Source organism: Notamacropus eugenii, chromosome 5 (genome assembly GCF_028372415.1).
Source record: "Notamacropus eugenii isolate mMacEug1 chromosome 5, mMacEug1.pri_v2, whole genome shotgun sequence".
NCBI classification, from domain to species: Eukaryota; Metazoa; Chordata; class Mammalia; order Diprotodontia; family Macropodidae; genus Notamacropus; species Notamacropus eugenii.
The window spans coordinates 440,041,331-440,064,198 of NC_092876.1; positions in this window are offsets into that span (position 1 = coordinate 440,041,331).

The following is a 22,868-nucleotide window of genomic DNA, read 5'->3' on the forward strand; positions in this document are numbered from 1 at the left end:
TAATTATATTCAAATAGTTCAGGGATTTGTTTTGGTAAGTACACTCCTAAATATGTTATGTCTATGGTAACTTTAAATGGAATTTCTCTTTATATCTCTTGCTTTTGGGCATTGTTAGTTATACATAGAAATTTCAAGAATTTATTTGGTTTTATTGTATATGCTGCAAATTTCTAAATTGGTTTATTATTTCAAGTAATTTTTGTTTGTTTCTCTAAGGTTTTCTAAGTATACCATCATATCATCTATAAAGAGTGTTATATTGGTTTCTTCTTTGCCTATTCTAATTCTTTCAATTTATTTTTCTTTATTTTTTGCTAAAGCTAACATTTCTAGTGCCGTATTGAGTAACTGTGGTAATAATGGAAATACTTGTTTTACTCCTGATTTTAGTGGAAATATTTCTAGCTTATCTCCATTACATTAAATACCTGCTGATAGTTTTATGTAGATACTTCCTATAATTTTAAGGAAGACTAAATTTGTTCTTATGGTCTCTAGTGTTTTTAAGGGGAATGAGTGTTGTAATTTGTCAAATGCTTTTTCTGCATTTATTGAAATACTCATATGATTTCTGTTAGTTTTGTTGTTGATATGGTCAAATATGCTGATAGATTTCCTAATATTGAACCACCCTTGCATTTCTGGTGTCAATCCTACCTAGTCATAGTGTTTTATTGTGAAGATAAATTGCTGCAGTCTCTTTGCTGATATTTTGTTTAAAACATCTGTGTCTGCATTCATAGGGAAACTAGTCTATAATTTTCTTTCTCTGTTATGGTTTTTCCCAGTTCAGGTATCAGCACCATATTTTTACCATAGAAATAATTTGGTAACGCCCTTTTTTTTGTCTGTTTTCCAAAGTGGAATACATATTGTTGGAATTAATGGTTCTTTAAATGATTGATAGAATTCACTTGTAAAGCCAAGTATCCCTGGCATTTTTTTTGCTTTGGGAGTTCATTGATGGCTTGTAAAATTTATCGTTCTGAAATGGGGTTAAGTATTTTATTTTATCTTCTGTTAATCTGAGCAATTAATATTTTGTAAATATTCATTTATTTCACTGATTGTCATATTTATTGCCATACAGTTGTACAAAAATACTTCCTAATTATTCTATTGATTTACCTTTTAATTAATGGTAAATTCACCCTTTTCATTTTTGATGCTAATAATTTGGATTTCTTGCTTCTTTTTTAAATCAAATTAGCCAAAGTTTTACTTATTTTATTGTTTTTTAATCTTAAAACCAGCCATTAGTTTTATTTATTAGTGAAATAGTTTTCTTAATCTCATTTTTGTAAATCGCTCCTTTGTTTTTCAGAATTTCAAATGTAATATTGAATTGAGAATTTTTAATTAGTTGTTTTTCTAGTTTTTTTAGTTGCATGCCCAAATCATTGATCTCTTCTTTCTCCTTTTTATTCATGTAAGCATTTAGAGATCTAAAACTTCCCCTAAGAACTATTTTCACTGAATCTATAAATTTTGATATGTTGTCTCACTATTTCCATTCTCTTATTGGAGTTATTGATTGTTTCTGTGATTCATTATTTACCCATTTATTCTTTAGCATTAGATTATTTAGTTTCAAATTCCTTTTTTGTCTAGTTTTCTATGTCACCTTAGTAAATGCAATTTTGATTGCATCATGATATGAAAAGGATACATTTAATATTTAGCATTTCTGCATTGATTGGAGAGTCTTGCCCCTGGGAGACACCAGGCCTTGCACTGTCTACTGCTCACTTGGACTTTGCACTCGAATGTTTAGATGCCGGAGGATGGTTGTCTGCTCCCTGGAGTTGTGACTCCTGGAGTTGTGCTTCTTGGAGTTGTGCTGAAGCACCAGGAGATTTGGCTGCTAAAGAATGTTGGCACATCGTGTTGGTTTTCCAACCTGGTATCTGATGATTCCCCTGCCTGTGCTGAGGCACTTGGTGGGAGGTGGTGTAGTTCCAGTGTTGTTTCTTGCCTGCTCCATCACCCTGGGGCTCAGGATCTCTCCCTATTTTGCTGACATGGAGCTTGCTGTTGGCTTATTGTAATGCTTCCTGTCCTCTACTATTTCCTCTTCCACAGAGTGAGAGCAGCCTTTCCCTTTATTTCCCCTAGCTTCTTGGGTTACAAGACTGTTGTACTCCATCTTAGTACTGCCTCAGCAGCTCCAAGATTCTTCCTGTGGCGATATTTTCCTAGTTTTCAGAGGTCAATAAGGAAGGGTAAGAGTGACTTTTTTCTTACTCCACCATCTTGGATCCTGGAAGCAGAACAGCCTTTTCTTCACACTATACATATATTATGCCTTTATAGTTAGTTGAATGTTGTTTTCCTTGTTAGCATATGAACTCATTAAGTCAGGAATTGTCTTTTTTCATTTAAAAAATTGAAAAGCACTTACGACAATGTCTTGTGCATAATATGTATTTAATAAATGTTTGTTCATTGACTATCTAACTACACCTCGCAAATTATCAGAAAATAAGAAATTGTTATTCTTATATTGTGTGGATACACTTAAGATATGAGTTAAATTGAATTTATAACTAGGCTGGTTATATGATTCAACCTTGGCCTTTACCACAATATTACTAAAAATAAATATATCTTTTAATTGAATTAACATGAAATTTTTATTCCTATCTCAGTTGAAAAATACAACTATTTTAAATATAGAAGTGAAACCTCAAAGTTTTTGTAGGCCTGTACAAAAATAATAAATATAGAACAGAATTAGTAATTTCCTATCTGAGTCTTAAAAAAGAAATAAGACTTTATCTAAGAAATAATGAAAGGATTATGAGATGAAGAAAAAAAAAAAACTTAAACTATTGCCCTCTAAAGAAACTTGTTGAAATGGTGTGCTTATTTTCAGTATTTTCTAAAAATTCAAGTATTCTTCAGAATTAAGCATAGAATTCTCTGTTTGACTGTCATTATTAGTGACTGTAGTTTTAGCAAATATTCCTGAGTATCTGTAGAGGCTTTTTTGACACCCTGCTGCCTATGCACTGGCTACAAAATTGATATATTTCATCTAATTCAGAATTGATGGCCTATTATATTTCCAAACAGTACTCACTGCCACATTAACCCCTCTATAAACAATGCAACATTTGAAGTTTATCACAATAGTACAGAATCTAAAAGTTCAAAGTCACCTTAAAGGACATCCAGTTCAAACCATACTTAAGCAGAAATCTCCTGTACAATGTTCCTGATATGTAATAATCGAAAACCTGCTGATAACGTCCATTGAGGAGTGATACTGTTACCTTCTGAGGCACTCTAATCTGGGAAATTTCTGGGGAAAAAAAAATATATATATACTTGTACTTATATTTATATATCTATGCACACACATATACTGTATGCACATGGATGCATATATATGTACACATATATGCGTATGTGTATATGTATGTGTGTACATACATATGTAGAAAAACTAGAAGAATTTAATTCATTAGATTTTAGCAAAAGAGTGTTACATCAGTCAAATTACCAAGATGGCCTTTCTCTCTTACCTTGCAATGTTGCCATGGATAATGTTACTGTTCTCTTGCTATGTTTTATCATGTGGTTACTCATCCACTTCAATATTTTCAACTACCAAATCTATACAAAAGTAACTACCAAAATTCTAAGCTCTAGCACTCTTTTCTCCTTCAATATTTATACTCTGGGGACTGATTGATAGATGTTGTACTAATACTGCATGTAACACTTATAAATTCAAACTCCTCTTTCCTTCAAAGTCTCTCTTTCCTTATTTCTCATTTATATTCATAATAATGTCACTTTTTTCCAGTTGCTTAAACTCAAAATATTGAAGTTGCCTTTGATTCCTTCTTCTTTAGCTTACCCTAACTAATTACCAAGTCCTTTCAGTATTTCTTCCTCAGTAACTCATTCTTTGTAGGATTATTGAAATATAATTAGGTAAATTCTAGCATCAGAAAGACTTCAAAAATTCACTTTATCATATTCTCAAATAGTGTTTATTTCTCCTCTTAGACCTCCACATTTTGTTAGACTTTAATTTCACCTACGAAAATTATGAGTATGCAGCATGACTATATCTTTTAAAATATTCTTAAATTTATCTGGGTTAATATAGTTTCCAGGTAATTCTTGGCAAAGTATTTATCTCTGAGATGAATCTGGTTCTAATAGAGTGCATTTGTTGAATTCTCTAAGATATTTGTAGTAATGTACTTGTTATAGTGTCTGTCACTTCTAAATTTATCAAGGATAGAGATTTTCTGGTACACAAATCTGAATACTTGACTGTATCTTTTAAGTATGGAATAAATGCTAAATTTTCACAAAACATACTGATACTCTGCCTAGTTTCCACCATTTTCTTACAAAAATCTGCATCAAATAGTACACCCGTGCTCTTTAAGGGTAACTGTCATGGAATTTTTTATAAACATGGAGTGATTTTTTTAGCAGTTCATAAGCACTTATTAAGATCATCTGTGCTGGACCACACTTCCCATTTACACAAATGATATAGATTTTTTTCCCTGAAATCCTTCTAAGTTACTGTAAGATGTAAAATTGTTTCACTTCACTTTTTCTAGATTATGTCACTCTAGAATCTGTTTAGAAGTTTGATTTATTGTTATTTCTAAGGGGAACTGGGGAGAGTTCAGGCAATTTCCATGCTTTTCTCTGCCATCTTGGCTCCACCTCCCAACACTAGTCATCATTTAAGATTTATTTATACATTTATTCATTTAAGTCAGCATATTACTGATTGAGAAAATACACACATACATATATACCACTATATCAGTAAAAAGTCATTTCATCAAATGATTTTTTTTTAGTGAAGCAAAAAAATAAATATCACAAAAACAAGAACTAAGCCTTGGAAATTATAATAAATCATAAATTGTTCATCGTTATTTGGTAATATTTTCCTCCTACAACTCTTTTGGGTAAAGTTGACAACTTCTATTTCTCATTCTTATGGCATATGCTTCCAAAATTTAGTATGCAATTGAAGAATTTGTCAATCTAACCAAACCAAAACCATTGATTGAGGGTCTGGCTCTCTGCTATAAATTGGGTATACCAAGAACAGTCCCTACCCCCAAAGAATCCATGTAGGAAGAGACAATTTGCAAAGAATTGTGAGCAATGAAGATATATTCAGAATAAATTGGAGGAAAAAAAATTGGAAATAGAATAAAATACAGCACTCTTGTTGTATCCTGTTTTCCAAATACTTTCTTGTGCGATAATATTTTGAAGTCATATTATCCAGATAATAGTTTAAACTTTACCATTCATTTTCAGGAAAAGAAATGACAATTGTGGATATAAAGTTAAGAAAACCTGATGATGACCTCTTTTCAAGAGAAGGATATCTTTTGAGATGAAGGCTGATTTCAGATTCTAAGACAGCATGATTACCCTGAACCACCAGTATTAGGCTTATTGCAGAATACTGAATATTGACACTCCTAGATTAGGTTACCAGGTGCTTGTCAGAGATGATCAACATAAGAATGAAAGAAAGCAAAGACCTCTCCTCCATGGACATGAAATGACAGTTAAAGGAGAAAGCAAACATTCTGTTTTTGTTGACTCAAAAGTTTATTTATCCATATTTGCCATCTACTGCAAGAAAACGTAGCAAGCTTTATTCCATTCTAAGCTGTAAGCAATGGAAGCAGAGTTTCCTGGCTGTATTAAGAAAGCTTCAATATCTTAGCACAAGAAGAAAAAAATGATTTTTCTTTACTAGGGAATGACTATACACATGATTGAGCATATCTACTGCATTCAAAGTCCTTTGGCAAGTTATTTCATAGGAAGGGGAAAGTCTTCCTAACAATTAGACTTACACATATGCAAAATGAGTTACCTGTTAGATGACAGTTATCTCTCATTGTCAATATACCATTGTTGGGAAAGTTAAAGAGAAAATTTCTGCTCCAGATTGGACATGACAACAATTACCCCAAATCCTTTTGTGATACTAGAATTAGAATAATAAGATGAAAGCTAAAGACTAAAAAAGGAAATTTTAGAGGACATTTACCCCAAGCCTTTCATTTTACAGATGAGGAAACTGAGACCCAGAAATATGTAGTGACTTGCCAAAGGTCATGTAGATAGTAAATATAATGGGAATAATTTGAAACCAGACCCTCTCCGGAGCAAGGGCTCTTTCCATGTCCCACTTCTTGCATTAGATCAATGGCAGGTAGGTCCTTAGGAAAACCAGTTCAACACAATTACAAGAACACTTAGGAAGTGATTATTTGTTTTACACAATTGTGTTGGTATTAGAGGAGATATAATTTATGGGTAAAACAAAACCCCTGCCCTCATACAGCTTAAACTTCGTTTGAGAATAGTTATAATTCAAGAAAATATACCATATTGCAAGAGAGCAGGCAGACGAAATGTCATATGAGGTTCAAAGTTATGAAAGGTCATTGTTGACTACAGAATTAAAAAGGTTTTGATAGAGGAAGTGATTTTGATTTGAGTATTAAGGGATGCATAGTAATTCATCAGATGAATAGAGAGGTTGAGGAATCATTTCAGGCACAGAAAATAGTATGAGAATTGTAAGGAGAGGAAAAATCTAGGGCTTCATCAGAGACCAGAGAAAAATCCAGATTAAGTCTAGCATGGCATATCTAAGGTATATTGCTGTGAGTTAATGTTGAAAAGATAAAGAAGTACCTATTTATGTTATGACTTGAATGTCTAGCAATTCAGTTTCAATTCTAATCAGTGGAAGCCACTGAGGACATTTACACAGAGAATATGACCATGCATACATACAGACACACACACACACATATATAATATGTATATATGTTTGTATGCATATGTATGCATGTATATAGATGTATATATATGATTAGTCCTCACATGTCATGAAGGATGGATTGTACAGAAAGGAGAAGAGAGGCAAGAGTGTCTTTCAGAATATTTTTGAAATAATTCACTTAATAAGGGATTTTCAGGGTCAGTTAAGATATTACTGCCACATTTCATTCCATAACGTCTGGTATGTGGTTTACTACCATCATTCTCACAATGTCCATGATAATGTGTTTATTGCTTAAATTTTTTTTACGATTCCATGTATGACCCTTCCTAAGATTGTAATACCACATTCACATTTCTTTATATCAGTAATGGAAACTCTTTTCCTCTAATATCAGAATTCTCATATATCCTTCTTTCTCCTTTTCACCCTCACAAAAATCAGACTAATATTTAGATGGAGAACCCCAAAGGAAAGCTAAAAGTCTTCATCAAAGGGTGCTGATCCCTTCATTTCAGAAAAAAGCTGGAGATCATTAATTCAGTCTAGGAGACAAGAAACATTAATCACTTATTAAGTGATTGGTATTAACGATATGAATATTTCATATTAACAGTTAGTATTAATTAATTTGTAATTATTTAACAAATGATTACTAAATGCTGGGAATACAAAGGTGGATCAGTATATGGTCTTTTCTTTCAAAGAGAATTATGGCAAACAATTTAGTATAGATAGGGACCCTCCATCTAATACCCCTGCTCATAGCAACCATTTATTACTTATAGTAATCCAATTTTAAATGTGTTTCTATTTATAACTGATTATTCTTTAAACAATTGTTTTTACCTCTAAAAGCATGAATTCATAGATAAGGACTGATTTCAGTCATCTACAAAATACCTCATCTACAAAATACCACATAAGGGCACAGATAATAAACTTTTAAGTGCATATCTTTATTATAGGACCTTGAAGAGCAGGAGGGGAAAACATTCTAGCCCTATGCTCCTCAATCCCGTTTGAGTTTCCAAACATTCCTAGGCATAGTCCTTGAAGTGGAGGGGACAGAAAATAGCTTACTTCCTGCACAATCACTTTTATTGACCCTTTAAAAAGACATGTAAACTAACTAACACTTGTCAAAGATAGGAACTTTCCTGTACAAAACAAAAAACAAAAAAAAGAAAGGAAATCTAAAGAGCCTTTGGAACTTTTGGTCCAATTTCACCACCAAACTTCTCCTCAAAAGGAAAAAAAAAACAATCAAGATATAGGTTTTTAAATTTTCACCATTTGTAAAGGAGAGTCATCCATAAAGTTCCCTTAGCTCTTGTAAGTGATATGCATGGACTTTCTATGTTTCTTCTTAATTTGGTGCTAATTGATTTACCACAGGATTCCTAATTTCCTGATGCATTTGTTGCCAAATTTTCGAATTCTAATGGTTGGGGAAAATAAGCAGATATTCTGTCCATTTTCAAAAAAATCCTACAAACCAAGAGAAGTAATAGTAATATCTTCAGTTAATTCTAGAGTAGTGGCACTGAGATTAGACTGGATGACATAGCCACAACAGATTCAACAAGACTTGGCATCTGATTGGATATTAGAGAGAAGGATGAAGGAAGAGTCAAAAATAACACCAATATCAGACAAGTGGGAGAAAGGAAGTATAAAAATGTACAAACAAAATTAATGAATCCTGAAAGAGGAATAGATTTAGGGACAAAGTTTAAGCATATCAAGTTCCAGGTGCTTCTTAGGCCTTGAAGTGCTATCTGGTAGTTAGTCAGAATCTTGATCAGGGCTGGAGAGGTAGGTTGATGAACCCTTCTAATGAAAACATAGATCTTCAGAAGAACTGATGTACTTCAGTATTAAAATTTATTTTACCCTAGTATATTATCATAGCATGACACCATGAAGAGATTTCTGGGCTTGGATACAGGAAAAGTCTGGTTTCAAATATTGCCCTGAAAACTAAATAGCTGTATCACAGTCCATATCACTTCACCTGACATCTAGTTTCTTCATCTGTAAAATACGCACAGTAAAATCTTCAGTACCTACCTTACAGGTTAACTGTTAGGTTCACACAAAATAAGATATGTAAAAAGTTTTGTAAACTTTACAACACTGTGTAAGTCTAAATTATCAATCTCTTCATAGATGTTTCTTCCATAACCTTTTTAATCTTTTCATGCACATCTTCATAATGACCTGTATTTGTTACCTTAAAAACTTTTAACCATCACCTCTAATCCTTCCCCTACATCAAATGCCTGCCAATCCCATGATATGCTTCTTTGAACTTCTCTGTGTGTTATTAGTTATGCTATTCTCCCGTTTGCACTTAATCTTGGTTATATACTATTAGTTAGCACTTGCCAATTTGCCCATAAACTTATATGGGATGGCACCTTACCTTGCCAAGAACACATAACAAATTTATGTTCTCACAAATATTTGTGCATTAGTGAATGGAGTTACTGGACTTGTAATTCTTGGGATTTCTTCAGTCATTAAAAAGGCACTAATTCAAGTTTCATGATAATCAGGAAATGTTGAGTCCATTACTTTGGTGACTTGCAAGAAAACAATCTGAATAGCTTGGAAATACATAGGACTAATTACAAGGAGGAAAAGAGAGAATCAGTGATGCACAAATAGATGAAGATAGTTTGTCTTCCACTTCAAGTGTAAGTGTGGAACAAAGGAGACATGTGGGATAATATGTCAATTGCAAATATCTTTGAAAGGATTTTTTTTTGATGGACATGTGGAAAATAAGTGTCTTGTTATGTTAAGATGCAATGGAGATAAACTTAATGATACTTGTAAAGGGGGATAATTAGTAGAGTGATTTTTTAGAGGAGAAGGTGAAGGTTTCACAGGTAGGCATTAGCATTAGCAAGGGGTGGAACTTCATGTTCCTCAGAGAATGAAAAAAGAATAATAGTAGCATTGATGCTGAAGTATATTAAAAAATGGAAAGGATATTTCAAAAGAACTCCCCTCAGAAAGGTTCAAAGAGACTACAACATTCTCCAAGCTTATGATAGTAAGGGTTCTGTTGGAGGGTGGGGTATGAATAGATATAAACATATTTTAAATTGCAATTATGGTAACCAAGAGAGACAATCAATAAGAACATCATAACAGGGATTGCCCCAAAGCATTAAGAATCAAATTGAGGTCATGAAATTTATAGCAGGTGAAATCAGCTAATTTTAAAAAATTTTCTCCATGCATGCAAACATTCCAGGGAAATGGACAAAAAACAATATCAGTTGAGAACTATTATTTGATCTTATAAGTTTAAGAACAATGGGGAGTCAGGATTGGAAGTCAACTGTCATTTCAGTGCAATGGCTAGTGAAACATTAAAATGGTCAAACATGAAATGCAATTAGGAGGGTAAGTTCCAGTCTTATGATCTGTTCAAGACAGGAGCTGGCACCTAAGTGGGGATAAATGTTTTCAGCATTAGACAAGGAGAGTTTACAAAAGGCTTTTCTTGAAGGAATGAGCAACAGAAAAATAGAGAAAACATAAATTAAATATGAAATGCCTCATAGGAAACAAGTAAAAAAAAGTCAATTTTGTTCTTAATAAAGGCTTAGTTTCTGGTTCATGTATAAAAAAGGAAAATTTAATATTGGGTCTTCACGTATATCCAAAGTGTTGCGAGGAAAAAAAGCATTCTATAAATATCTTGGGAATGGGGGTTATTGTTTTATTATCTTAGAACATTAGTCTATACCGTCCTGTTTTCCTCTACCCTCCTCTAACAATTGTTGTCTCTACCATTTATTTGGCAAATAATAATGGACTGCCTCATGGTACGTCATTTCATTGTTATTCTGAACTGTTCATTCCACTATATTTAACTTTCTTTAGAGAATGATGTACTGCTTCCTCAACAGAATTTTAAGTTGCTTGAGGATAGAGACTGTATCTTTGACTTTTGAGCATTCCATGAAGCATCTTGAATTTGTACAGGCTCAATAAATATTGACTGATTTCCTTGTCAATGAAATAAGTACATTTAGAAATTTGATCTTCCAATATATAAGTATTCCTAACTAACTAACTAACTAACTAACTAACTAACTAACTAACTATGTTCTTAACTTATAGAGTAGTCTGAATTATAACTGAATTTGATTTTTGAATTATGCTACAATTTTTAGAATGTAGAAAGTTAGTGAGTAATTTATATTTTTCTTGAATATTAAAACAAAATTATTTATTGATCATAATCGTAATGTGCCAATTCACTTATTGCTCATCTGTGACAGTGACAATTATTTTTCCCTCTACTTTAAAACTATGGAATATTTTTTTAAATTACATTTAGAACAATATATAAATTATGCTGTTAGAAGAAAATTGCAAAATTTATGCCTTTGCTACTATTATACAATTTGTAGAAGCTATGGTAGTGACTGATACTGTATACAGCAACAGACAGGAAAAGCAATAGATGGCATAGTTCTAAACTCATAGTTCTAAAAAATTACTCTTTAAATGGGTGCTTACTCTAATTTTGTTACTATGGATTCTTGTGTGAATTTTCAGAAATTCACATGCATGTGAACACTTAACCTTGTGGACACAAATAAATGAAGGAAAGATTTTATCTTCTTCAGTGTACAATATAGAATAGTAATACATAGAGGTAAAGGAATCCTAAGAGCATTTTGAATATGAAAAGTTCACGTATGATAGGAAAATAAAATTTATTATATTTTAAGTGAAAATTTAAATTAACATAAATATGTATCTGTAAGAGTAAACTCAGTGATAGCACAGTGGGAAAGCACCCAAGTGGAATGAAACAGAAGCAGCAGTGCAGATTCTGAAACATATCAGCATGGGACAGGGGTACAAGAGAACTGAGTGAGAGAGAATTTCAGGGACCCTGATAACAGTAGCAGCCACTCCTGAGACTATCAGTCCACAGATTAAATGTTTGAAAGACACTTACTTGAACTTCTGGGAGCCAAGATGGTGGAATAAACTGTAACTACACTCACCTTCCCCTTGTTGACCTTGAAAAGCCCAGAAAATATTTCCCCAAGAAATATCATGGAATAGAAGAATCAGCAGAAGGAACACAGTAGTCTCTGAGCTCAGTAGACTAGGGAGATTAATGAGAAGAATACCTCTTGCTGCTGCTGAAGGAGAGCAGTTCAGGACCAGAGGTATCCCAGATAGCCCCATCTCAGTGAACCAGGAGGAGTTTTTGAGTGCCAGGAAGGTGGAAGCCATAAGCACCAATAACAGGACCCCAGATGTGTTATCACAGCCAGGGAAATAAAGAAAACACTTGCACAGACTGGGGTTCACTAAATGATGAGCCTGCCTGTGCTCTAGCTCAGGAGAAGAAACCTCCTGCCGTCAGACCATCTTTCCCCCACACCTCAATCACTGAACTCCAGGTTAACTCCAGGGAAATCCAGAAAGGTTTCACCTGTCCTCTTCCTTGGTACACCACCCATCTCAGCACCAGAGAAGCGGCAGCATTCTAGCTTCTAGCTGAACAAACGAGAGTCCACAGAACACAAAACCTCAGGTTATCAGCACAAGAATCATGGGACATAGCCGTCTCTTCCCAGATGCAGAGGTCCACTTTAAAGATCAGCAAAAACACAATCATCATGAGCAAAAAGGAAACCAGAAAAGAAAAGACCAAAGAATCTTAGAATGGGGAGAAAGTCCAAAACACGAATACAAAAGAGGTCAGCATTGAGACTGTGCTCTCATTTGAAATCTCAGCAAGGAATATGAACTGATCTCAAGCCCAAAGGGTACTTATGGAAGAGCTCAAGAAGAATTTTTAAAATCAAATTAGAAAAGTTGAAGAAAAACGAAAAATGATTTTTAAAAATATGAAAAGAGATATCACTGGAGAATTTAAAAGGAAAATTTTGCAAATGTATAAGGAGATACAAAGCATCATTGGAGAAAATAGCACCTTAAGAGGAAAAATTGGAAAAACAGAAAAGAAAATGCAAAAGCTAACTTAAGAAAACAACCTATTAAAATTAGAATTGGACAAGTAGAAGATAATGACTCTAGGAAATATCAAGAATCAGTCAAACAGAATCTAAAGAATTAAAAAACAGAAGAAAATGTAAAATTTCTCATTAAAAAAACAACTGACCTGGAAAATAGATCCAGGAGAGAAAAAATCTAGGAATTATTGGTCAACTGGAAAGCCATGATGAAAAGAGAGCCTGGAAAATGTCTTCCAAGACTTCATCAAGGAAAACTGCCCTTAACTCCTAGATTCAGAGGGCAAAATAGACATTGAAAGAATCGACTTGTATTTATCAGATTTATGGAGAAGGTAAGAATTTGGACTAACCTGAACCAACCATTCTGGAGAACAATTTGTAACTATGCCCAAAAGGCTACAAAAATGTGCATACCCTTTGACCCAGCAATTCCACTTCTAGAACTGTATACCAAGGAGATCATAAAAATGGGAAAGGGTCCCAAATGTACAAAAATATTTGTAGCAGTACTTTTTGTGGTGGTCAGAAACTGGAAATCAAGGGGATGTTCATGAATTGGTGAATGGCTGAATAAACTGAGGCATATGAATGTAATGGAATAATATTGTGATATAAGAAATGATGAACAAGAAGACTTCAGAGAGCCCTGCAAAGATTTATATGAACTGATGCTGAGTTGAAGGAGCAGAACCAGGAGAACTTTGTACACAGCAATAACCACAGTACATGAGGAACTTTTCTGGTAGACTTAGAACTTCATTTGCAATACAAGGATATAAAAATTTCCCAATGGTCTCTGAAGACAAGATGCCTTCCATATCCAGAGAAATCTTAAATAGGTTCTACATACATACATACATACATATACACACATATATGTATGTATGTATGTATGTATGTATGTATATAACCTATTAAACACATTTTGGCTTAGAATAATTGAAATGAATGGGAGAAACAATAAAACAAAACATAGTAGAAAAGAAAATGGTCTACTTCATTATGTGATCCAATTCCATACTTCTTTCTCTGGATGTGGAAGAGGCTTTGCTTTGAGTCTATTGGAAATTTTTTTGAGTACTTGCATGGCAATGAAGCACTAAGTTTACCAGAAAAATTCCTCACACACTGTGGTTGGGGCTGTGTACAAAGTTCTCCTGGTTATGTTCCTTTCACTCGGCATCAGTTCACATAAGTGTTTCCAAGATTCTCTGAATGTTTCCCTGGTCATCATTTCTTATAGCATAATCGTATTTCATTACATTCATTTGCCAAAACTTGTTCAGCCATTCCCCAAATGATGGACACGCCCTTGATTTCAAGTTTTATGCCACCACAAAGGGAGGTTCTGCAAATATGTTTTTGTACATGTGGGACCCATTTTCATTTCTATGATCTCTTTTGGATAGAGTCCCAGACACGATATTGCTGGGCCAAAGGGTACGCACATTTTTGTAGCCCTTTGGGCATAGTTCCAAATCCCTTTCCAGAATGGTTGCAACTGCTCACAGTTTCAACAACAATGAATTAGTGTTCCAACTCTCCCACATCTTCTCCAACATTTATCATCTTCCTGTTTTGTCATGTTAGCCAATCTGATAGGTGTGATGAGGTACCTCAGAGCCTTTTGGATTTGCACCTCTCTAGTCATGTATCCATTTGGACATTATTTTGGTATGCAATGCTAGGTAGTGGTCTATGCCCAGTTTCCACTACAATGTAATCCAGTTTTTCCAGCAATTTTTGTCAAATAGTGAGTTCTCATTGAAGAAGTTGGGGTCCTTGGGTTTATCAAAGAGTAGATTGCTATATTCATTGATTACTGTGTCTTGAGTACCTAACATATTCCACTAGTCTACCCCTCTGTCTCTTAGCTAGTACCAAGTGGTTTTGATGACTGCTGTTTTCTAAAACTATTTGAAACCTGATATGGCTAAGCTACCTTCCCTAGCATTCCTTTTCATTAGTTCCCTTGATATTCTGGACCATTTGTTCTTCCAGATTAATTTAGATATTCTTTTGTGTATCTCTAGAAAATAATTATCTGATAGTCTGATTGTCATGTCACTGAAAAGTAAATTAGTTTAGATATAATTGTCATTTTTATATTTTTCACTTGGACTATCCACAAGCAGTTGACATTTTTCCATTTACTTAGATCGGACCTTATTTGTGTGAAAAGTGCTTTGTAATTGTGTTCATATACTCCTTGGGTTTGTTTTTGGTGGATTACCAGGTATTTTATAGTGTTTACCATAGCTTTAAATGGAATTTCTCTTTCTATCTCTTGCTGTTGGGCTTTGATAGTAATATATAGAATGATTTACTTGAGTTTGGAAATTCCTTATTTCATTGAATGTCCATCTCATTTCCAGAAATATTATGCTCAACTTTACTGGATAATTGATCCTTCCTTGTAGTCCCAGCTCCTTTGCCTTATGGAATATCATATTCCAATGTCTTCTGTCTTTTAATGTAGAAGCTACATTGGTCCTGTGTGATCACGACTATAGCTCCTCAATGTAGGAATGGTTTCTTTCTGGTTGCCTGAAGTGTTTTCTCCTTCACTTGATAGTTTTGGAATTTAGCAGTGATATTCCCTGGTGTTTTTAACTTTGGATTCCTTTCAAGTGGTGAACAGTGGACTTTTTGATGACTATTTTGCCCTCTAGATCTAGGACTTCTGGCAGTTTTCATTGATGATTTCTTGGAAGATATCATCCAGGCTCTTTTATTCATCATAGCTTTCTAGCAGACCAATAATTCTTAGATTTTTCTCTCCTGGATTGACTTTCCAAGTCAGTTGTTTTTCCAATTAAATATTTTACATTTTATTCTATGTTTTAATTCCCTACATTCTGTTGGACTGATTCCTGATGTGTCATAAAGTCACTAGCTTCTGCTTGCCTGATTCTAATTTTTGTCAAATGGTTTTCTTCAGTTAGCTTTAGCATCTCTTTTTCCATCTGTCCAATTGCTCCTTTTAAGGAGTTATTTTCTCTCTTTAGGTTCTGTACTTCCTTTTTCATTTGTCCAATTTTCCTTTTAACTTTTTCTGTGATTTCTTTTTTTTTATGTTTTTAAAATCACTGACCAGGTTTTCTTCAATTTCTCTAATTTTGCTCTTAAAATTCTTCCTAGAATGCTCTTTGGGCTTGAGACCAGTTCATATTCCCTTCTGAAGTTTTAGATGGGATTACAATCTCAATGCTGACCTCTTTGGTGTTTGTGTTTTGGCCCTTGTCCTCATAGAAAAATCCTGTGGTCTTTTATTTTCTGCTTTGTTTCTTACTCAGTTCTTGTGCCTAGAACTTTAGGCTTTGTGTGTTGTGGCCTCTGGTTCTTCCAGCTATAAGCTAAGATGCTACAGCTTACCTGGTGTTAAGCTGGCTAGTATTCAAAAACAGAGGCCAGGTGAAGTCCTTCTCGGTTTCCCCAGAGTTACCCTGGAGCTTGCTGTGTTAAGTGTGGGGGAGACGAGGTCTGGTCACAGGAGGTTTCCTCTGCTGAGCTAGAGCATAGTCAAGCTCAGTGGTTGGTGACCTTGTCTGTGCTAGTGTCTTCCTGAGTCCCTTGGGGTGCTGAATAATGTCTAAGGTCCTGGTGTTGTCATTTGAGGGCTTCAGCTCTCTGGGGCTCAGGATCTCCTCCTGGTTTGCTGAGGTAAGACTGTCTGGGACAACGTCAGTCCTGCACTTGTCCCCTTCATCCACAGCAAGAGGGATTCCCCCTTTATGATTTTCCTAGCTTCACGGGCTTAGAGACTATTTGCCCCTTCTCCTGCTCCCAGAAATTTTCCTTGGGAAATATTTTGTGGGTTTTTCAAGGTCAACCAGGGGGAGAGCGAGAGCACTTACTGATCACTTAGTCAGCTTGGCTCTGGGAAGTTCAAGTAGGTGACTTACAGACATTTAATCCAAAGGCAGATAGGCTCAGGAGCAACTTTTATAGTTACCTGGGACTCCAGGCTCTCTATCAGTTTCACTGGACTCCAGTGTTGGGCTAATATGGCCAAGATTCCGCAGTGCTGCCACTGCCTCAGACTGCCTGGGGCTTCCTGTTTGACCTTACCATGGTGGAGATTGCACTGGTACAGCCCGTGTGCTCTCCATTCCTCCAGCCTGGCCCAATAGATCCTTCCAGTTGACCTTCCAGTCTGTCCTGGGCTGGGAATCTGCCACAGTCTCTCTCCTATTGGACTCTGCCCCTCCAAAATCCATTCAGATTTTCTTTTTTGAGGTATCTGAAGGATTTTGTCTTAGAACTTAGGTGAGTAGTTGCTCTCACTCTACCATTTTGACTCTGCCCTCCACCCCCACATCACAAGACATTCTTGCATATTTTGAGTGCACTGAGATTGAACTGCTGGAACATTTATAAAGGTATAGTTTATAAGTGCCACTGAGCTAGTGAATTAAATCAAAAAAGAATGGGAAAATTGTGAAATGTTCTCACTGAAACTATACCAACCACAACTGCAGAAGATCCTTGGCTGAAGATACTTTATGAGGCAACATTCATAAAAATATAGCTCAAAAACCTTCAACAATTTGTCTTGAATAGTCAGATGACATAAATAACTCCAAGTATTTACTGGAATAGTATAGACAGAAAAAATAATAATGACTCTCTCCTCCCCTAAACCTAATGCTCACTTTTCCACAAATAGACACAGCATCAGTGGAAGAGTGCACACACATACAATGCACATGATAGACTAATAGAGAAGTATATGTTGGAAACAGATATAGCCAAGGCAACTGATTTTATTTCTACTCTCAGATTAATTTGTATTTGACTAGGTAAAAGAGGCTAATTTTTGCCTCATTTCTTAACCAGCCTTTATCACTGAATGGGCATTGCCTCAGACTATATGAGACCTAGAAGAGACCTTAACTTAAAAAGTCAAGGCATCTCACTGCATCCAGGACTATATTCATCATCCTGATCTATATCTTGCCACTGGAGTCATATGGCTCTAGAGGAGAAAGTAAGGCTGGTGACTTTTCACAACCCTCCTTCACTTAAATCGAATTTACTTGAAAGTCTTGAAATCACCTTCTGATGTCATAGTTCTCTTCAAGAATGAAAGATACAAAATAAAAACAACCAAGTGTTGAATAAAGTTTGGAGATTTTAATATAGTGGTGATAAAATTAGTAGATTCCAGAAATGGGTCTGGAACACATGCCTTTTTTTCTTCATGAAACCTAACAATAGATATTTTATTAATGCATCCATCCAATCCTTGTCTCTTCCCTATGATCTATAAGAAGAAGATGACAAGTTTTCTTTGAATAATCATATGAGAATAATTGGAATTAGGATGTATCAATACAAGAGATACACTTCAAACAATTTTTACTTATTTATATAGTCTTTGGTGTGTTTTGCCAGATGGAGCTTAGTCTTGATCCTTGCATCCAAACATTTGACAAATTCTATGTGTGGTGCCTAAAGTGGCAGTGTCATATCAAACATTATAGTGAAAATCTGTACTTTAGGTGAAATGATTTTAAAGGAATTCAGGGATCAATATTCAACATCTCAAATAGTGAAAGATTAAACAAATATGAACAGCAGAAATATCATGAAAGGCAACTATGAAGACATCAAATAAGTATATGTAAATATGTTTTTTACCTATAGGGAATGATTTTAATAAAGAAAAAATAGAAAGGGACATTTTGTCCTTAAATAATTAGAAATGAGCCTCACATGCTAATTAAAAATAAAACAGAAAGTAAAAAGTTTAAAAACATATTGTATCTGCTATTGGAGAGGTTAGAAACATATATTTCCACATGCACACTTATATGTTTGTGTATTTGGATTCATGTCCTATAGTACTTGGTACCATCTAATATTTCAACATCAGGAATGAATATATTTTATCAGTAAAAAATGATATTAACCTAAAATGACTAGATTAAAAAACAAGAAATTTAGAGTTGGAGAGGTCCTTTTAGGTCCAAGCTTACCTTGTAATGAAGGAAAACAATCAAAGGAGAGATGAAAAAGTATATGGAGGAAGAAAAAAATAGTTTTGAATTCAGAAATATTCATAAGTATTGGGAAGGGAATAAAAAGCATCTGGACTTGGTGCTCTTGAAAAATGGAGGCAATAGGGGAAAATTGCCATTTGGAGAAGTGTGAGGTAGCTTTTAAGGGAAATATTCTAGGCCCCAGGTGTGGGAGACTTTCTAAAGGCAAGGACCTCAGGGGCTGAGGGTGAATAAGCGGTAAAAACAGCATAGTTTTGTAGTGCAGAGAGGTAGGGGGAAATTCAAGAGGAGCTTCTTGGATGTGCTCTAGAAAGACCAAAACATGATTTCCTTTCCATCAAGTCTTCTTTTCTTAATGTAGCCAATTGAAAGGTTTTGATGATTATGAGTGATATTGTTTGGGGATTTGCCATTTTCTACTTTCCATGTGGCTATTCAACATAATAGTCAAACCAGTCCACCAATAATTATAAAGGTAACAAGGGATACACAGTATTTTGTCTAGCAAACCAAATGACCTCTCTATCCTGAAAAATCAAATATGTTTCAAAATAGCAATTATCATAGATAAAGCATATTTTCTATTTCAGAAAATTTTTTTCAGGAACTTCTAGAATCAGCCACAAAGAATGTAAATTAAAACCATTTCTGCTGTTATTTGTCATTCATTTCTGAAGGGAAACAATGATATCATGGAGTGATGTTTCCACTAACACATGAATTGAATTTAAGTGAGACAGAATTGGACAAAGCCACCAGGTTCACTCTTTTTTCCAGAACAATTTGAGACCAGTAGCAAGACAGAACTCAAGATGACTGGCTATGACTTGGGTTGGCAGTGGATGACCTTAGCATCTTCCATGTCTAAACAACCCCTAAGGACTTCACATGGTCTGTTTCAGTGACTATCATGTTGTTGGGACATATTTATATCTGCTCATTCTGCTGGGCTATATCTTCATAGGCCTGATGTAGACATCCCCCTAACAAATTGATGGATTTAAGACCTATTTGGTTACTTTCAACCTAGTTTAGCTCATTTGTCAAAATGGTTTTATCAGAAAGTGCTGTTGTCCATGCTACAGTTTCTTGGAGCCACAGGTGAGACCTGGCTGACAGGTAGACACCAAAGGTGGATGAAATGCCATGAAAAGGGCTTAGCTTTTAAATGCCCTCTTCCAGGAATACCTTCTCTGATTCTTCCAACTAGATAAACTCTGAATGCAAAACATGTCTAAACACACAAAGAAGAATGAAAAGGAACTGAATTATATAAATAATTTCTTTGAAAAGGAGGTTTTAAAAAAATTGATCAAAATATTTTTTAAATTTATATATTACATGAAAATGACTTTTTTATTTAATTTTGTCCATAGAATTCAGTTTATCTGACAAAATAAATGAGAGGATGGTACTCAAAATGTCTGGTGTCCTTGAGTGAGCTTTGGCTACACCTCAGGAAACAAAATTTCAATAAGCTAGCTTAAAGGACACAGACTGGAGAGGCAGTTCCAATTCTGAAACTAACCTTGGCATTATTCATGATTGGTACATACAAGGACTTTCCTATCAATGAAATAACTTGAAGGTATATGCTAACTGTATAATTTTTGATGAAAGAGTATGCTCTTATTCTATTTCTTTGTGTTAAAAAATGTCTGTTTTCTATAAATGCTTCCCAGAATCACAGTTAGGATCAAAGGTCATATATATATATGTATATATATAGCATATATGTATATATACATATATATATGTATATATATACATATATATGTATGTATATATATACACACACATATATACACACACATGTATATATATATATATATGTATATATGTGTGTCTATGTCTACACACATACATATATGTATGCCTACATATGTGTGTATACACATATACACATACACAGAGACGTTTGTATAACATCCTTATTATATGTTCATATTTTATGTATATTCATATTATGTTAGTATAAGGACATACAAATATGCAGGCATGATTAAAAGGTTATTTGTGATTGTTTTATGAAGTGATAATTTTCAAATTAATTTAAAACAAATTACATTGAGGGAGGGATCATTCAAACATCCCCTTTAAATTTAAGGCATCCAAAATGAAACAGAAAGTTGAATTTTGCTACTGTATTAGTAAATAAAGTTTTCCCCTAGTTTCATAAAGAACTGTGATTTCATTGGTATAGGGAAACTCCTAGTGTGGCTAGTATCCCACAGATGCAGAGGGACAACTGCTCTTAGTGTGCTCAGAGGTGATGCAACTTGCCTAAGATCATATAGTTAGTAGATATCAGAGGCAGAATTTGAACCAAAACTTTTCAGTGTCCAAGAATGGTTGGGAACTTTAATCAATAGAAATCATCATGAACTAAGTAATTAGTACTCTAGGTGATATTGATACCACTTAATAAAAGGTTTCATTGTAATGAAATTTCTATAGAAAAGCATGAGTCACGTTAATATCAAATAATTACATTGTAAAGGATGTACAATAAATGTTAAATTAGACTATGAGGCAAATAATATTCAATTTAATTCTATGTTTAATGCTGAGTTGCAATGGAAGTCTGGAAGATTGAATATGACAGTAGCATGAATAATCAATCCATTAATAATAATTATTACTAAGATGATGTATAAGAAAGGAGTTTTAATCAAATATCGGATGTTAGTAACACCATGTTACAATGTCTTATCAATTATCATTAGTGCATTAAAGCAATATTCTCACCATTCATTGCATTGAGATTTTATATTGATTTAAATATATTTGAATAGCATTATTAGAGCCAAGCAATTAGTGAAACAGTTGCAGAAAAATAAAAGATACTCCACACATTTTTGGGTAGATGATTCATAGAAATATCTATAAAGGAAGAAATGCCATCAAAAACCTTGAGAGAAAATTAAGGTCTCATTAAGAAAGATGAGACTAATTTTAAGAAATATTTTCTGAGTCTTTCTTGTTTATTATTCAACTTGTATCACTGGACTTAATTTTGGGGATCAGATGGTCATTTCATCAGTGTGTACTCCTTACGCAAATTTGCATTAAATTTGTTATTACCTTCTGGTAGAGTGTGTTTCTTATGTTTCCATAAATCTTCCGTAAAGAATAGATGTGGGGTAATGGAGAATTTTCTCTTCTTCTTTTCACATTTTGGCTTAATATTATAAGCTCAAAAGGTTAATCTATTTCTGGGGAGGGGAACCTGCAGCCTTGAGGCCACATGTGGACCTCTCAGTCCTCAATGAGGCCCTTTGACTGAATTCAACCTTCACAGAACAAATCCCCTTACTAAAAGTATTTGTTCTCAAAAACTTGGAGTCAGTCAAAAGGCAGCAACCAAGGACCGAGAAGTCCAGATGTGGGCTCACCCACATCTGGTTCCACACCCCAAATTGCTTTCTATATCCCAAATTGCTGTCTGTCCTTGCTAAATGACTAGCTCATTTCCTTCTTTAGTCATTAATATGCTTTGTAAAATCTATTATGTCCCTTCTCAGCTACAACATTCGTTGAGTCATATGTTGAAGTTATTAATTGCCACAATAATATATCATCCCATAGCTATTTGGCAACATAGTAAATTTGGTGCATTTGAGACCGAGTTTTTTTCCCCTCTTGTTAGAAAATATGTGGCAAAACTAGGGAAATACTGATATACTAATGAATTTTGAGAGCAAAGAGACGTCTTGGATCATTGAAAGTATTATACAGTTCCCCAAATTCAACTGAGTCTAATCTCCTGTTTCTACTCAGTTCTTACACTAGTTAGTAAATTGCCTGCCAAAGTCTGTGTAAGTTTATATATTCATTAGTGCAACAGGCTACCCATTTAGCCTCATATGATAGTCTAAGCAATGTGGAAAAAACATAGTTTTTCAGTATATATTCATAAATCAATATCATTTCAGCATGATGGTTATTACTGCAGAGGTTTATAATATTTCAGTTCAATGTAATTGGTATGCCAACTACAAACAGAGGCAGTTGAAGAATGCTGTCATCTAT